The 14,661-nt window shown below is 34.6% G+C and overlaps 2 protein-coding genes across 2 annotated transcripts in view; one reads left to right on the plus strand and one right to left on the minus strand.

The window, feature by feature from the left end:
* The window catches only part of Miga (mitoguardin), a 50,021-nt gene that overhangs the window by 10,139 nt on the left and 25,221 nt on the right, over positions 1–14,661 (minus strand). The window lies entirely within an intron of this gene.
* Positions 2,124–14,661, plus strand: part of uzip (unzipped) — a 29,977-nt gene continuing 17,439 nt past the window's right edge. The window contains exon 1 of the mRNA XM_066299281.1: positions 2,124–2,393. The gene's annotated coding sequence lies outside the window, so the exon portion shown is untranslated. The remainder of the gene's footprint in view (positions 2,394–14,661) is intronic.

Below are 14,661 nucleotides of genomic sequence, written 5' to 3' on the forward strand. Positions count from 1 at the left end.
TTACTACGACAAAAGAAGAACAAAATTTTGGATTTTCACATAACACATGGTGCCACAATCGAAGCAAGTTCATGTAATCAAATTACATGCTGAATCAGCTTAAGCGCATTTTTTTTATATAGAAATAAATATGCCAAAGAGCAAATAAATTAATACGGACTGAAAAACATGGCGGGGAATGTCTTTTTGTAAAAAGCGTAACTGCCATTTTTCAGGATTTTATTTCTCCCTTAAACCATTCAGAATTTACCTGAATGGGAATATTAAAATAATGTCGCATATAGATCCGTGGATGTCTGTTCTCGAAAAGATTGCTGAAATTCCTGATTCGAAAACTCACTTTAGACTGCTCAATGCCGATTGATCGAAGAAAATTACATATACCCTACGACTCTAAATTGTACCTCTTCCCCCCTTCGTTAACATTCTAACGAGTTATTATTTATAAAAAAAACAAAAATAATATTAAAAAGCACAAAAAATACTATCTTTAAACATTTGTTAATTTTTTTAATATTTGGGTTACGTCACCCGTAATACAAAACGACCAATGTTTACAAATTTAAACATAAGCCACGTAACACCTCAACTTAAACGTCCTTCAAAACGATATTCAATGGTTAAACTATATTGCAATTTAAATGCTACTGATTAGTTTTTGAGAAAAACAGGTATACATTTGGAAAAAAATCAATGCAAGCTCAATTAAATAGTACGTAAACAATGAAAAAACTTGTTTGTTGTTAGCAAATTAGTTCGTTTTAGATTTTGCACTCATAAACAGTCTTAGTTTATTTTTATTTATTAATTATTATTTTTTTAACCAAAAGACTTGCATACAAGCATAACAAAGGAAATAAACGAATTGCCCATCAACAAATAAGTTTTATCATTGTTTTTTAATCGCATTTTTTAAACAAATTTATGCCTGTTCTTTTCAAAATCTAATTGATTGATTTTGGATCGCAAAACATCATTGAATGTTATTTTGAAAGATCTTTAATTTGAGCTATCACTCGACCCATGTTTCAATTTAAGAAAACCGGCCATTTTGCGCTAGCGATGGCGTAAGCAACATTTAAAAAAATAAATAAATGTCAAATAATAGTATTTTTCGTCCTATCTAACGCTACTTTTCAATTAAAATAATAATAATAGTTTGTTAAAAATGTGGTAAGCAGGGTGGGAAGGAGGGTCAGTGTAGAACCGCACGGCATAGCCAACGCCCAGCCGAGAAACTGTTAGTTTTGAAAATAAACACATCAATAATAAAAGCATAGATAAGGGAGCGTGTTGTTCCAGGGCGTTTTTCCTTGGATTAGGGTAGGTCAATTGCGCTTTATGAACGGCACTGATCAACATTCAAGAATACACTCCAAGATGGTATGTTGCCCTATGCTGAGTGAGAGGTGTCTGAACTGCATTTTCGCAGGACAATGAATCGAAACACTTATACCGCCTTATTCAAGAGTGACTTTACGAGCAGAATCTCCAGGTTTTACAGTGGCCGGCGTAATCACCCCACCTAAATCCTATTGAGAGCTTACGGTAAGAAATAGAATATGGAATTCCTACTATGAGGTACCGCCTCTGCGATTTGTATTTCGGTGAAATAATGCCGCGAAACTATCATTCCTCCTTGTTCAAGAGCAGTTCCACGATCGGAATGTCTGTTTCTACGGTGACAGGTGTAATCACTAGATCTCGCTATCATTAAGATCCTAAGGGAAGAGGTAGAACAGCGGACTCGTACCACAAGGTTTGCAAATAAACAGTCTTCCAAAGCTGACATAACCGAGATGCGAAAGATTGTGCCGATTTTACTGTTCAATTGAATCAATGCCGTGTCGACGTCATAAACCTTCTCATCAATATCTCGAATTTCTGCATATCCACCGATCCTCACCAACCTTCTCTAAATACCCAGGAATTCCTTTACAATGACTAATCAATTTTACAATTACCAAAAATTATCAATGACACATTACGAGCTTCCCGTCTGTAGTTCACAAGTTTTTGGATCCCTGGCGTAACACGAAGCCCCAACAATGACGTGTCGGCGACCAATGAAAAGCCCCATCGGAGCCCCACTACCCAGACCCGGCCGGCATCCCGGATTTGCGCGGGCTCCGGCTTCGGTGCCCAGACTTCGTTTTGGATCCGTTCACGTCGTTTCGCTTCGAGCGGATCAATTTCGACGCAACGCAGTCAAAACACCGATAGATCAACCCCCATCAAGTTAGTGCATGTTCTCCGGTATTGGGTGCAGTGCCAGTGTTCAAGTTCCAGCAGTTCAGCCGTCCCTCAACAACCCCCAAACGTATTGGATAATTTTTTTAAAGCCCTCATTACGAACTGTAGGATTTGCCTACCTAGTTGGCTTGGAACTAAAGGTATGTAGGGGTTGTTATGCAATATGGGGTAAATGCGTAGTAAAAGGGAAATCAGTTAAACGAGGCACGCTATAGAAAGGAATGTGTGCCTTTTTAAAAATGTTTTTTTGTGCGTGGCAAAGGTCAGGTAGAATATCAGACCGTTGAAGAGATCTAGTTTGGTATACGGTTCCGTGGGCCTTTTCAAGTGTTCACGGTGGTACTTATACTATGTAGCAAATATTTTCTTACACTAATTATAGACATAGAATTATTTCCATTTTCCTTATTGTTTCATAAATAGCACATTCATTCTTCCATGACATGTTATATTTTAAAACCATAGGCGTGACCACTGGATGTCCCGTGAGGACGTCTTGAATACTATGGGAAAAGGTGGGTTTATGAGTTTGCCTCCTTCCATCTCTTTATACAATTTGGTGCGTTGCAAGGGAGCTACCTAACATCGCTCAGATGAAGGAAATGTTTTTAACCCTTCGGCAATATGCTTCAGCCCCTGAGAGCATTCTCCTGCCCAGGGGGGCACCTATTCGTGATTTTAATTCATAGTACAATTTACCTTGAGACGAAGAATTGATAAAACGGAGCAAATAATACATCGGAGTATTTTGGTATATTGGGCTTGGTACGCCTCTGCCCTCAAAGGAGTTGGAGCTAAGTATGATTCTGATCGTATTTTTTTCAATTTAATAGACACCGAGAACTGTTAGAATATGCAGTAGTCATTATAATAAATCAATAAAACTAAATAACGAGTTTTTCAGGGTATAACTGAAACCTAATTAGGGTTTTCAGTCATTGGCACCACATGCAATCGTACAATCCAGGCTTTCTATGCCGCTGGTTTTAAAACAATCAAGCCACCATCAATTTTCCACCATACTATTGAAACGGAAAACTACGCATTAAGTTTTCCGGGGGACAGTGGAGCACTATAATTTTTAAAGCCATTTTTTGCGGGCAAGGGATGTTTTTCAAAGAATTTTTAACGCAGGCATTGGTACGTTTCTGTCTTTCAGTCACCAATTATTAGGTTTTACAATAGTCTGTGGAGCAACATATTTTTACACAATTTTTTCCTCAAACAAAATTAATTTTTAAAGCAAAATAATTTTTCACAGGGATTTATGTATCTAGAAAAATTTGCAATTCACTTTTGGTGCGCCTCTGTCCTTACTACAATTAAGCAATTTTTTTGCATAATTTTAACATAAAATCGTTGATCTACATAATATCTCGGTATCGTTTGCGTAACTTTCCACTAATCACAATATTGGAAAAAACTGTTTAAAATTATATTAAAATGTTCGTCTATAGTGACCCTTAAGTTTGATACGCCTCTGGATTTTGAGTAAACTAATTGACAATTTTCTCCTACAGTAACTTGCGTTCTCACACAGCAACATATTCTATTACTAAGAAATCCTCCTTCAGCTCAGCCTTTCACAATCCATATCCCTCTTTTGATGTAGTATGTTTCTAAACAAACCCAAGAAACTATCATTTCTTCATGATTAAATGTAATTGGAATTTAAAATTTTATATAACAAAATCCAAATGTTAAAGGTTATCTCTGTTCCGAATGATAAATATCTTTTGACGTCCTTATTAGCATAAACGCTGGCAATTTCGCTAGGTTTGCATGGTTCTTGGGTACTTCTCTCATTTATTAACACAGTGGAATAAATCGGTAGTATAATGCAGTGCACACCTGAAGAAGTAATTTCAGTCCCCTTTGCATGCGAAGTCGCATAGATAGTGTGTTCTATACTTAATTTATTAAGATTAATACAAATAGCAACCGTTGTCATGCCATCCCATGGAAATTAGCTATTACATGAACCCTAATAACCGTTTGACCATAAACTTTTATTGGCCTTGGCACAGCATTAGCTTGTATAATCAATAATTTCTTCCTAGACCCATGGGAGCTACAACGAATTATCCATGTCCCTGCTAAAAGCAAAAGGAAACATATTATAATTTAATTTTTGAATCACGAGCCAATGCACGCCATTCTTGAATTAAAATCGTTCTTTTTAACTGGTAGGGTTAAGGACCTAGATATTACACACATTTTTAAACCTGTTCTCTTTATCGTTGAACTTGAGGATCACAATAATACTTGCGGCTCGGACCTAGTCTTGTGTAGGTAGGCAGACTAATAAGGCTCATTTTCCATTGATTTATGTCCGGCTTTGAATTTGCAAATTTCAACCAACGGAAATGTATTAAATAACCAGCAGGAAAACCATTTTGAACTGGTTTTATATGAATAATATCTTTTTGTGGCGATTACATTTAATTAACTCATGGAAAATTTTTAAATATTAGGAACGCCGCACTGTTGCCAATGTGTCTTTGTCCAGATCAGGTTAATTCGGGTTAGTTCAGGGAGACTTCATTTTTGTTCGCGATTAATGTTCCGTGATAACTTCAATTATTCTCAACAGCGCTACGTTGTCATGTCCAAACTTCGAGGTTCGTCATATTTCTGTTAGTGCAATTAGCATCTTTTGGGCATGAGCAACACTACCTGATTTATTTATAATAATAAACAGCAGTTTTTCCGGTTTTTTTTTGTTTTAATAACTGCCCCATCTTAAACAATGTCTTTGTGCGAACTTTCGATGACCTATATTAGCCGATGTATGACCTCCTTAATGATAAAACAATTTATTCATAAATCCTCAATGAGTAAAACACAGATGTTTAATACGATGTTTTGTTGCTTAAACGCTACCAAAACATTTCGTTCGTCTCTCTCCAGCGTTAAACCAAGTGAGTAGAATTTAATCGCTACCTCTTCTGCGGTTTTCTCACATGACAAAATGACCAATTAAAAATGGCATTGTTCAAAGGCCAACGAACAGGTACTGGTACCGCTACACTAATAAAATACCACATACATGAATGGATGCAGCTCATTACACAATGAAATCTCCATGCACATTCTTTTCCGCTTGATAAGTACCAAGGTACTGTTTAACGGCACAAAACTCTATAGGTCAGGTTTATGACTTATTAAATCAAGATCAGAGACATTTCATGTTGGACTTTCACTAATTTTAATAATATGGCGCCTGAGATCTGACATTTCGGTCGTGTGAAAGAGCAGTTATGATTTTTGATAGCTATAGAGAACAAAAAAGAAATTTCTTTACGGAAAAATTGCAAGTTCAGTGAAGCAGAACACTTTGTTATGGAGATTATCATATATATTGTAAGGCCAGTGAATTTAGAAATGGAATTTTTTATTTGTTTAAATAAAAAATCGAGGAGTCACATGTGAAATTTCACGATACAGCGAGCCTTGAATTTTAGAATATTAAAAAAGTTGTGTGCGCTCAAATAGACCCCCTATTCCAATGAATCTCGGATAGAATCATCGTTCTAATGTTGTGAATAACTAGTTAAAATTTTCAACTTCTTTTGGCAGGAGGTCAGGGCGTTGGTAGCCCTGATTTGATGACCCGATTGTCACAACCACCGAATTATGGATTGGAAAATCGTGTAATAATTGAATTGAACTGTACAAGGAATTGCTGGCCCTGCTCATTTTAGACTGAAAAATGTATTGTGAATAAATGGTAAAGTTTTTACTTTCTTAAGAGGTTATTGCGTACTAATACTATATTTTGGAACGGCAAAAAGACCTCTTGCAAATATAAAAAAATATATTCTTGAAAATTTGTAATTATTCAAATACATGGTGTTTGGAAAAATTGCTACAAAACTTAAGGAGGGGGGAAAGTAAAGCCAAAAATTGTTTTAAAAATTTCGGTAAATATTGATCCAACGGAGCACCATTACTGAGATATGGCCTTCAAAAAGGTTCCTATCATTTGGATATTTTCTAAACTAACTTTATATCTGGTTAAGATAATGGCATAAAAATTGTAGGTAATAATTATACTTTAAGGGTCTTTAACTACGATAGTTTCATCAGAATCGATTATAAATAAGAGAAGTTTTGTAAATTTCCTTTACAGAAATATTCAATTATTTTATTCATTTGAATTTAAAGCAAACATTATTATTTAATAAATGAGACTTTTTTGGAGAAAAAATGTCTACTTTTTTTCCCAATTCGACGTATTTAAGTCAATAATAATTATTTTTTAAATAAAGATGGACTAGAACAGTAATTTTTTATTAACATTTTCACCTTGTTAGGATTTTTCTGTTTCATTGCACTTTCAAGTTTGTTGTGCATTGTCATTTACATATTTTTTAGGCATTTTATAAGCCAAAGTTATAACCTAAAATTTAATATACAAATTTATTTTTTTTACCCGTTTGCTTTGTTATATTAATAAATAATTATGTAGGTATGTTTGTAGGTCTCTTTTTTAACATACAGACTTTTCATTACAGAAAGTAACAATCACAACAATGAAACTGTCACAATGAAAGATGTGTGTTATGTAAAAAATGTTAAAATTCTCACTCATAGATTATTTCTAACTAAACTTGACAAAATTAAAAAAAAAGTAGAGACATTTTTTCTTAAAAAAATCATATTCATTAAAAAATATTTGAAAAATTTCGTTTATGGGTAATTAGAAAACTACCTTCATTTATAATAGATTTTTATGAAACTCATGAAAGTTAAAAGCTCTTTTGAAAAAAAGAAAGTTGTTTTTTAAAATATCCAAATAATAAAACTCCTTTGGAGAGCTATATCTCAATAGCGGTGTTCCATCGGGCCAATGTTTACAGGAATGTTTTTAATTATTTTTGGCTCTATTTTTCTTAAGTTTGATACCAACTTTTCGAATCACCCTGTATAAGACCCTGCTAGATCGAGTTACTAAGTAAAAAAATTTCTCAAGTGCTTAAGGAAAAAAATGAAATTTACATTTTCATTTTTTAATGGAATACAATTTTTCAGTTTTCTGAATGTGTCATTAAGTTGTAGTCCTCAAAATGTGCAAAAATCTACAGGATGATTGAAAAAATTAATTAAAAAATTTGAATTTTTTAGTAAAGTATTTTAGCATTTTAGTAAATTTACATAAATTTAAAATAAAAGTACATATTAGGAAAATTTTGATATAAAGCTTTTTTTTGACATTATAAAGTTTCGAACCGGTTAGAAATAGCCATAGGAACACGTAAATTTAAATTAATGCCATTGTAATGTAGTTTTAATATCTAAAACTACACATTGGTATCAGTTAAAAAAATCGTTTTTTTAATCACCGAAGTGTGATAAAACTGAACATTAAAGGGAATATTATTAGGGTACTAATTTTTTGATATGATGACATTTTAAAACTAAGAGAGGAAGCTACAGGGACAGATATATCCTAATTAATTTGTGTAATATATTGTTTCGAAATATGCAAAACAATGTAAATTATCTGGTTACAAAGTCTACTTTTTGGTCAGTGAAGGGGGAGGAAATTAAAATTAGAAACAACTGTTCATATTTATGCAAATTCTAATAAGAACTAGAAGAAAAACAATATAAGTGAGGAACAAGTATTAAAATTGAGCAAAAAAAGCAGTCAATTTTGTGAAAAATTACATAAACTTCAAACAATTATTTCAAATTGATTCTTAAATTTTAATTAAACCAGGAATATGGCAACGTTATTTCGTGTAAGTTTTTGGTAGATCGACAAGAAACTCTTCAAATATTAGCACAATTATTTCTTACTTTCGCACACCTTTTTTAATTCAATAATTTATTTCTGACTTTAGGGCAAAAAGAGAGAAGAGATTATTTGTCTTTATCACTTACGATGATATTCCCCTGCATAGGATTTCTCAATTTTTTGTAATAATTTGTTCCCTTTCTGTTTTTAACGGATTTAATGTGTGGAAATATAAAACTAAAAGAATCTCAAGATGCTGCATAATGAAAGGCCGCAAATAAAAATACATTTTCATTCTTTTTTCTCAATTTAACTTTTCTTTTAACGTTTCAACGCGAAGTTTTAGCAATAAATCTTGCGATAAAAAAACAAATTATGTATTAAGAGCATTTCTTTTCTATTCGACTTTTTTTTGGTACATTTCCTCTGTTTCACTTAACGTCGCCCTAGAGTCTATTAAAAAGCCGTACCTAATACCAGGCAACTTCTTACATAAAAGCAAGTGAAATGGTACTATACTGAACCCCACCTAAACACTTCATTTCTAATCACCAGGTGTGAATAACAGGTTGTGCACTATGTGGCATTTTTATAGCTTCTCTTTTTGTCTGGCTTTGCGGAACTCCGGACCAATGCTTTATGGTATTTAAAATGTACAGGCTGTCCGACGCTTACCATATCAGACTTAAACTATATCACATTTGGGCGAGCGTATTCGAATGAGACCCACCACGTAGGTCGGTTTCAATTATGCAAAGCAAGGATTATATTACTTCAAGACATGATACCAGATCCCATTCAAAGTCGTAATATGCGTTGAACATTGCCAGTGTTGTATTGAAATTTTATGGGGAATTTAATTTGAGATTGTGGATCTGGTATACGTGGAAAAAGAATCAATTTTCCGCATAAACTATTCGTCTAATTAGTTTCGCTTTCGTATTTCAAGACCTCCCCTCTTCATCATTGAAACTTTAATATGAGAGAAGGTTACCGAGTCTCGCCCTCGTACATAAATAAACCGGGTTTTGGGGATGTTGCAAACTTTGCAAAACTCGGGGCGAAACTCGGAAAATTTAGCTTGGAGGCACGTTTCTTTGTGCTATTTGAAGGTACAAGACTAAATTGCATTAGTGAGGTGAAAAAAGTTCAGTGAACTATGAAATATCCATAATGAGATTACACATTATGAAGCTTCATATCGGCTAAAGAGTTTTAAAAAGATTTGCCACCTAAATGTTAGAGCATTGGCAATTCAACCATTGAAAAGATCAAGTTTGGAGCATTTCTTTGACTTTTGGTTCATTGAGAAATTGTATTGATACATCCATCAAATTGATCGGCTTTGGCCTTCCTGCTGTGTTTTATTTTCACATTTAGACAGAACATCGCAGCTATAATTCATCACTGACATAATACTGCGAATGACAGCTAAATATGCTAGTCACTTCGATATGGACATGTTCCGCTTAGGATGGAATTACAAAAATTCTTGTATACAAGCGCATCCGGGCACTACCCCGTTATTATCCGGCTGATCTTCGAAGGAAAATATATTATCTTCAATTATTTACAAAAGCAAAGCAAACAGTTCTTTAGATTCCCGAGAAACAAGCCGTAGGCAAATAATGAGTCATACATCACGTTCATTAAACCTTAACAAATCCCTTGAGGCCACGAGAAAGTTTGCAGCTAACAATGAGAAGTACTGTGTACTGTTAGGTGTTTTACCACCTCGTTTTTCACGCTTTATCCCGCCCATTTTCCAGCATCAGAAAGAATAGTAGTAGCCATAGTCCAAACGTGAACATTTCGAAATAAATTGCAATCCTGGAGAAACGAGGCTGCAATACGCCACTGTCTGTTTACTAATGAAGTAGAATATTTTGTCGATTTCGTACACTGTTCGAAGGTCTTTTTTGTTGAAGTCCAGTGATATGTTTTTATGTCCCTAAATGTACTGAAGCACTGGTTTTTTAAATCGGTTTCAATCACACTGTACTATCACATGTAAACCTAGCGACATTGTATGTTTTCCGTTGTCGTAATTTTGAAGAAAACTCAGATTGTCCGTTCGTTTCACTCTTACTTATTCAATTGAAGTAGAAAAGTAAAACGAAAATGAACCCGGAGCACCCCGAGCTTCATCCCGAACACACCTTTTGATTTGACACAAGGCGACGAGGTGTTTTCGTCATACAGACGGACACAGCAGCAACGGCAAAGAACAACTTCGATTTCTGTTTTCATGTTAGAACTGATTTCGACCTCAATATTTTGTTTTGAGGTCAGGCGTTGGAAAACTGTTAATTTGTTAAAAGGAGTATGAGATGGTATTGGACACTTCGCTATAAATAAAGGGTGTTACAATAACAACGCAGGAGATCAATTTGAAATAATTCACAGTTTTCTGTGGTAAAATAATGATTATTGATTTGGAAAATAGACACTTGAGAAATAATGGGAATGTGAAATGCATTCTTTTGACGAAATCTTGAACAATTGCTTTGCATAAATATAGAGGTATTTGTTTGCTGGAGAGTTCAATTTCGGCCTTTAATACTTAGGTGGTCTTTGGTTTGTAGCCATAAAAATGAGATGTGCCCCCCCTCCATCAGAAAAGCCACGGGGTGTTAGGTTACACAATCGTGGAGACCAATTCTTGTCACCTTAACGGGAGATGGCCCGACAAGGAAGACTCTCGTGTAAGATCGTCGATTTTTGACGGGCTATATGACAAGTGGCACCGTCCTGCCGAAACTACATGTCCCCAAGAACGATATCTTGCAAGTGGGGCACAAACCTCTGAGTTATCATGTCGCAGTAACGTTCGCCATTTATCGTTACTGTATTACCTGCATTACTAGTTGTAAAAGGACCATGGCCCATTGATTTTTCTAAATATGTTTCTCTTGAATTATTCTTTTTTTTTTTTAAGTCCCAATAGTGCGTGGTTTGTACTCAAAAGTTGCCGAGTCAGTTGGATTTAGTAAGGATGGGTTTGGGAACTTTTCGTGAGAATTTAATGAAGAGTGGCAGTGGAAGTATTCAATTCTTGTGCACTTTGACGAATCGAGATCTCTGGATTCTTGCCTGTACTCTGACGAACTGCCATGATATTTTCTTCGGAACGAGGTCGTTTTGTGTCTCTCATACCAATAACTAAATTATTACTTTCAAATTTATCGATTATTCTTTTTACAGTTAGCGAAGAAACATTATTTCGTACGAAAAATGGACGCACTTTACGAATTGTAGCAACCAAGCTTTCACCATTTTCACAGTAAGACTTAACAATAAGGTCGTGTTGCTGTACCATATATCGCTCCATGTTTACCAAGTCCCAAGTGCCTCCTTTCGACCTGGCACGCGTATTCACTTATTAAAAGATGACAGCCAAAATGGCGCGTAATTCAAATATTGCATTCTTATTCACACACCTTTTATTTAACTTCACAGAGGAACAAAGTTTACTGTGTAAAAATTACTACTTTATGTGGCTCTCAAGCAGACAATATATTTAGCTTACACTCATCCTTCCTACTTGACCGTATTTTTGCAATATAGACATCAAGGCGGTCAATTGGCAATATAGTCACGTCCCTGTGGTTAAGTGTGTCGTCTTTTTTAAGAAAAAGTTCAGTTATATATGCTCGTTTTAAGGCATCTTAGAAATGCGCCGTGAGAAAATCCAATATATTCAGAAAGCGTGCAAGAGACCTTTGTGATCGTCGCAGGAGAGTACCAATCTAATGGTACTTCGTACACACATTGGCAAATACGTGTTACTACTTTTTGAAAGAGACCAAATGTTACTTAAAGTGAGGGTTTCCTCAGGTCAAAATCGTGACATTCCATCAGGAAAGTTGAGAAAGTAGTTCACGAAACGTGATAAAGAAGATTAATAAGTTTTGTCCGAATTAATATTTCATATCTTTACTTTGGGCCGCTTTCAGAGTGATAGATTGCCTGATACAGCATCCTGCAATTACTAAAGAAAATCATCTATGAGTCAACTTTAATGCAGTCCCCAGGCCTTCAAGTGCTATGCCATGTGTTCTTATCCCTTCTTATCTCTTCATATTATCTCTAAACGTAATTCGCACATTTTGGCCGGCTTTGTTGGCGAATTTCCCCATATAAGGACTTTCAAATGGGTCGGTCAATAAAACTCTGCCAGCTGCGCTGTTCTATAGGGACATCTGTCCCAACCCTCAAGATTATATATTTATTATAGGTTCAGCTTGCAATGTAGATCAACTTGTGGTTATTTAGCTTACGTTTTAATTGGTAACTGCGATTGAAAGAATAAACCTCACATTAGTCCCATATCCAGTGTCGGTGGAGCAGAAAATTACATGTGTAGGCTTACGGCAGTCCCGTCTAATCGTATTAAATGCAACATTAATACAATTAGTTGTTTAATGTTGCTGCAATTTATTTTTCGCTGGTTTATATTGATTTTCATACTGGAAATTCCCAGTATAAGTCTTTGACCGATACCGTATTGTCGAGGTTTACATCTCTATCACAAAATCAGGTGACATACTGTCGACGCCTCAGAGTCGCAATTATTCTTATGTAACACTTCTAGTTTTGAGTTAATTACTGAAAACCGGGAAAAAACCGAACGTAATGCTTATTTACGATTAGGTTGGCATGTAGTACGTGGAAGGCAATTATTTAGAAATCAACACCAAAGGAAAACGGTATACAAGTTTTAAAAATTACTACAAAAAACAGATTAAAATTCCTCTTTCTTTCTCCCGAAAAAATTACAGTTAAAAGTCTTCGATGGTATTTAGTCTGAGCTAAAGAATCACCATAACAGAATAACAAAAGGCCAATTTGTTTCTCCGTATGAGAACCGAGGAAGGCATAACGGAAACACTGTATTATAGTGCTCAAGGCGTAGGATGTAAGCGAGATTGGTTAGTAACTAAATGGGTACTACAATAGTGAATCAAAAACGCAGTGACTCATGTGTTTCTTATGAATGGACTTCTTTGCTGTTGTGACCAACGCAAGTTGATTGTAATATTATTAGTCATATGTATTTCGTTTTATTTTATTTTTTTAACAATTCGTAAGCCATTTTCGGAAAACTTTATAGTTAGCATTTTTTTTTATCCCGCAATACTGCGTAAACTGACAAGCTTTTAAACCGGCGGAAGTTTTATTATGCATACAGGGGATCCCGAAAATGCGTGTCAAAAATTATTTAAATAGTATCTGGTTTAAACGCCTTGATGAGCAAAGCTCTTGAAAAAAAATAATGTTTTTTGTTATCCCTGGAGAATGCTTCAAACGGTTTTAATGAAATCCATTGTGCATTTATTCATTACTATAGGAATTATGTTCGTGTAATAGGCATATCTATTCGTAATATGCACGTGATAAATTCTTCCCCATCTTCGCTCGAAAATTACCAGAATTTCTCATTGGGTAGCTGTATCACATTGATTTTTTTTCTAATGATTCATTAGCCCTTTTTCCAATCTTTTTATCTCTTGGCAATTTCTCATATGGTTAACATTTCATGTCGAAAAAAATTATATATATCTTTCCTCATACATAATACATCCATTCGATAATTATCGATACTTGTCCATGTAAACGTTGATGTCACTTACGGAAAATATCTTAAAAAGTCATCAACATTTTTTGAAGTGTCTTTTGAGATCAGTAATGGAATTTTCTAATGAAAAAATAGCTGATATGATTAAAATTATGGGTTTTTGCGAACATAATCTGAAACCTTGTGTTACGGTTCCCGAATCGTCGAAAAGTCAATCGCCGAAGGTTTGTACGAGTGGTCAGGTTCTTACGGGAGTCCCATATACCCATATGGCAAAAGATCATAATTGTAACCGTATCGGTTATTTATTCATTAAAGAACGTCATTATTCATGTACAACTTTAAAAAATATCAATAAACTTTTATGACATTTTCCATCAGTGACACCAGCATTCATATCGACAAATATCGGTAATTATCAAAGAGATGGCAAATCGGTGTTATTTATGAAAAAATAATTTTTTGTTTGGACGTGAAATGTTAACTATACGAGGAATTTCCAAGACATAGAATAGCTTGAGAAAGGGCTAATGTATCATCAGAAAAAAATCAAAATGATACGGCTACCCTGCGAAAAGTTCTCGTCAGTTTTGTACGAAGATGCCAAGAACTTTCCACTTGCACATTGTAAATAAACATGAATATTACATGAAAATAATCTCTGTACTAATGGATTCCATTAAAATCCATAGAAACATTCTGCAGATATAGCAAAAAACTTGTTTTTGTTTTTCAAATTATTTTTGAACCAAATTTTAATACATTGCCCCAAATAATCTCATGATGCCAATTTTGACTTGCATTTTCGTGACACTCTGTATATGTAAATGTGTAGTGATGTATCGCTGATTTAAATGCCAATATAATCACTATTCAGTGCAAGGTGAATTCTCCATATAAATGCAAAGAAACCTGCAGAAACCTATTATGGCATGAGTCGAACGAAGACGAGATAGCCATAAATTATGTGTATGAGACACAGAAAGCAGCAGTCTAGGTATGTTTGACAAAAACATATTGACATTTTGTCAAATCATAACGCAAGTTCGGGAGAGAGCTCAAGTTCATTTTCATTTATAAATTTTAA

The sequence above is a fragment of the Euwallacea fornicatus genome, chromosome 2, assembly GCF_040115645.1.
Source record: "Euwallacea fornicatus isolate EFF26 chromosome 2, ASM4011564v1, whole genome shotgun sequence".
In the NCBI taxonomy this organism is placed as follows: Eukaryota; Metazoa; Arthropoda; class Insecta; order Coleoptera; family Curculionidae; genus Euwallacea; species Euwallacea fornicatus.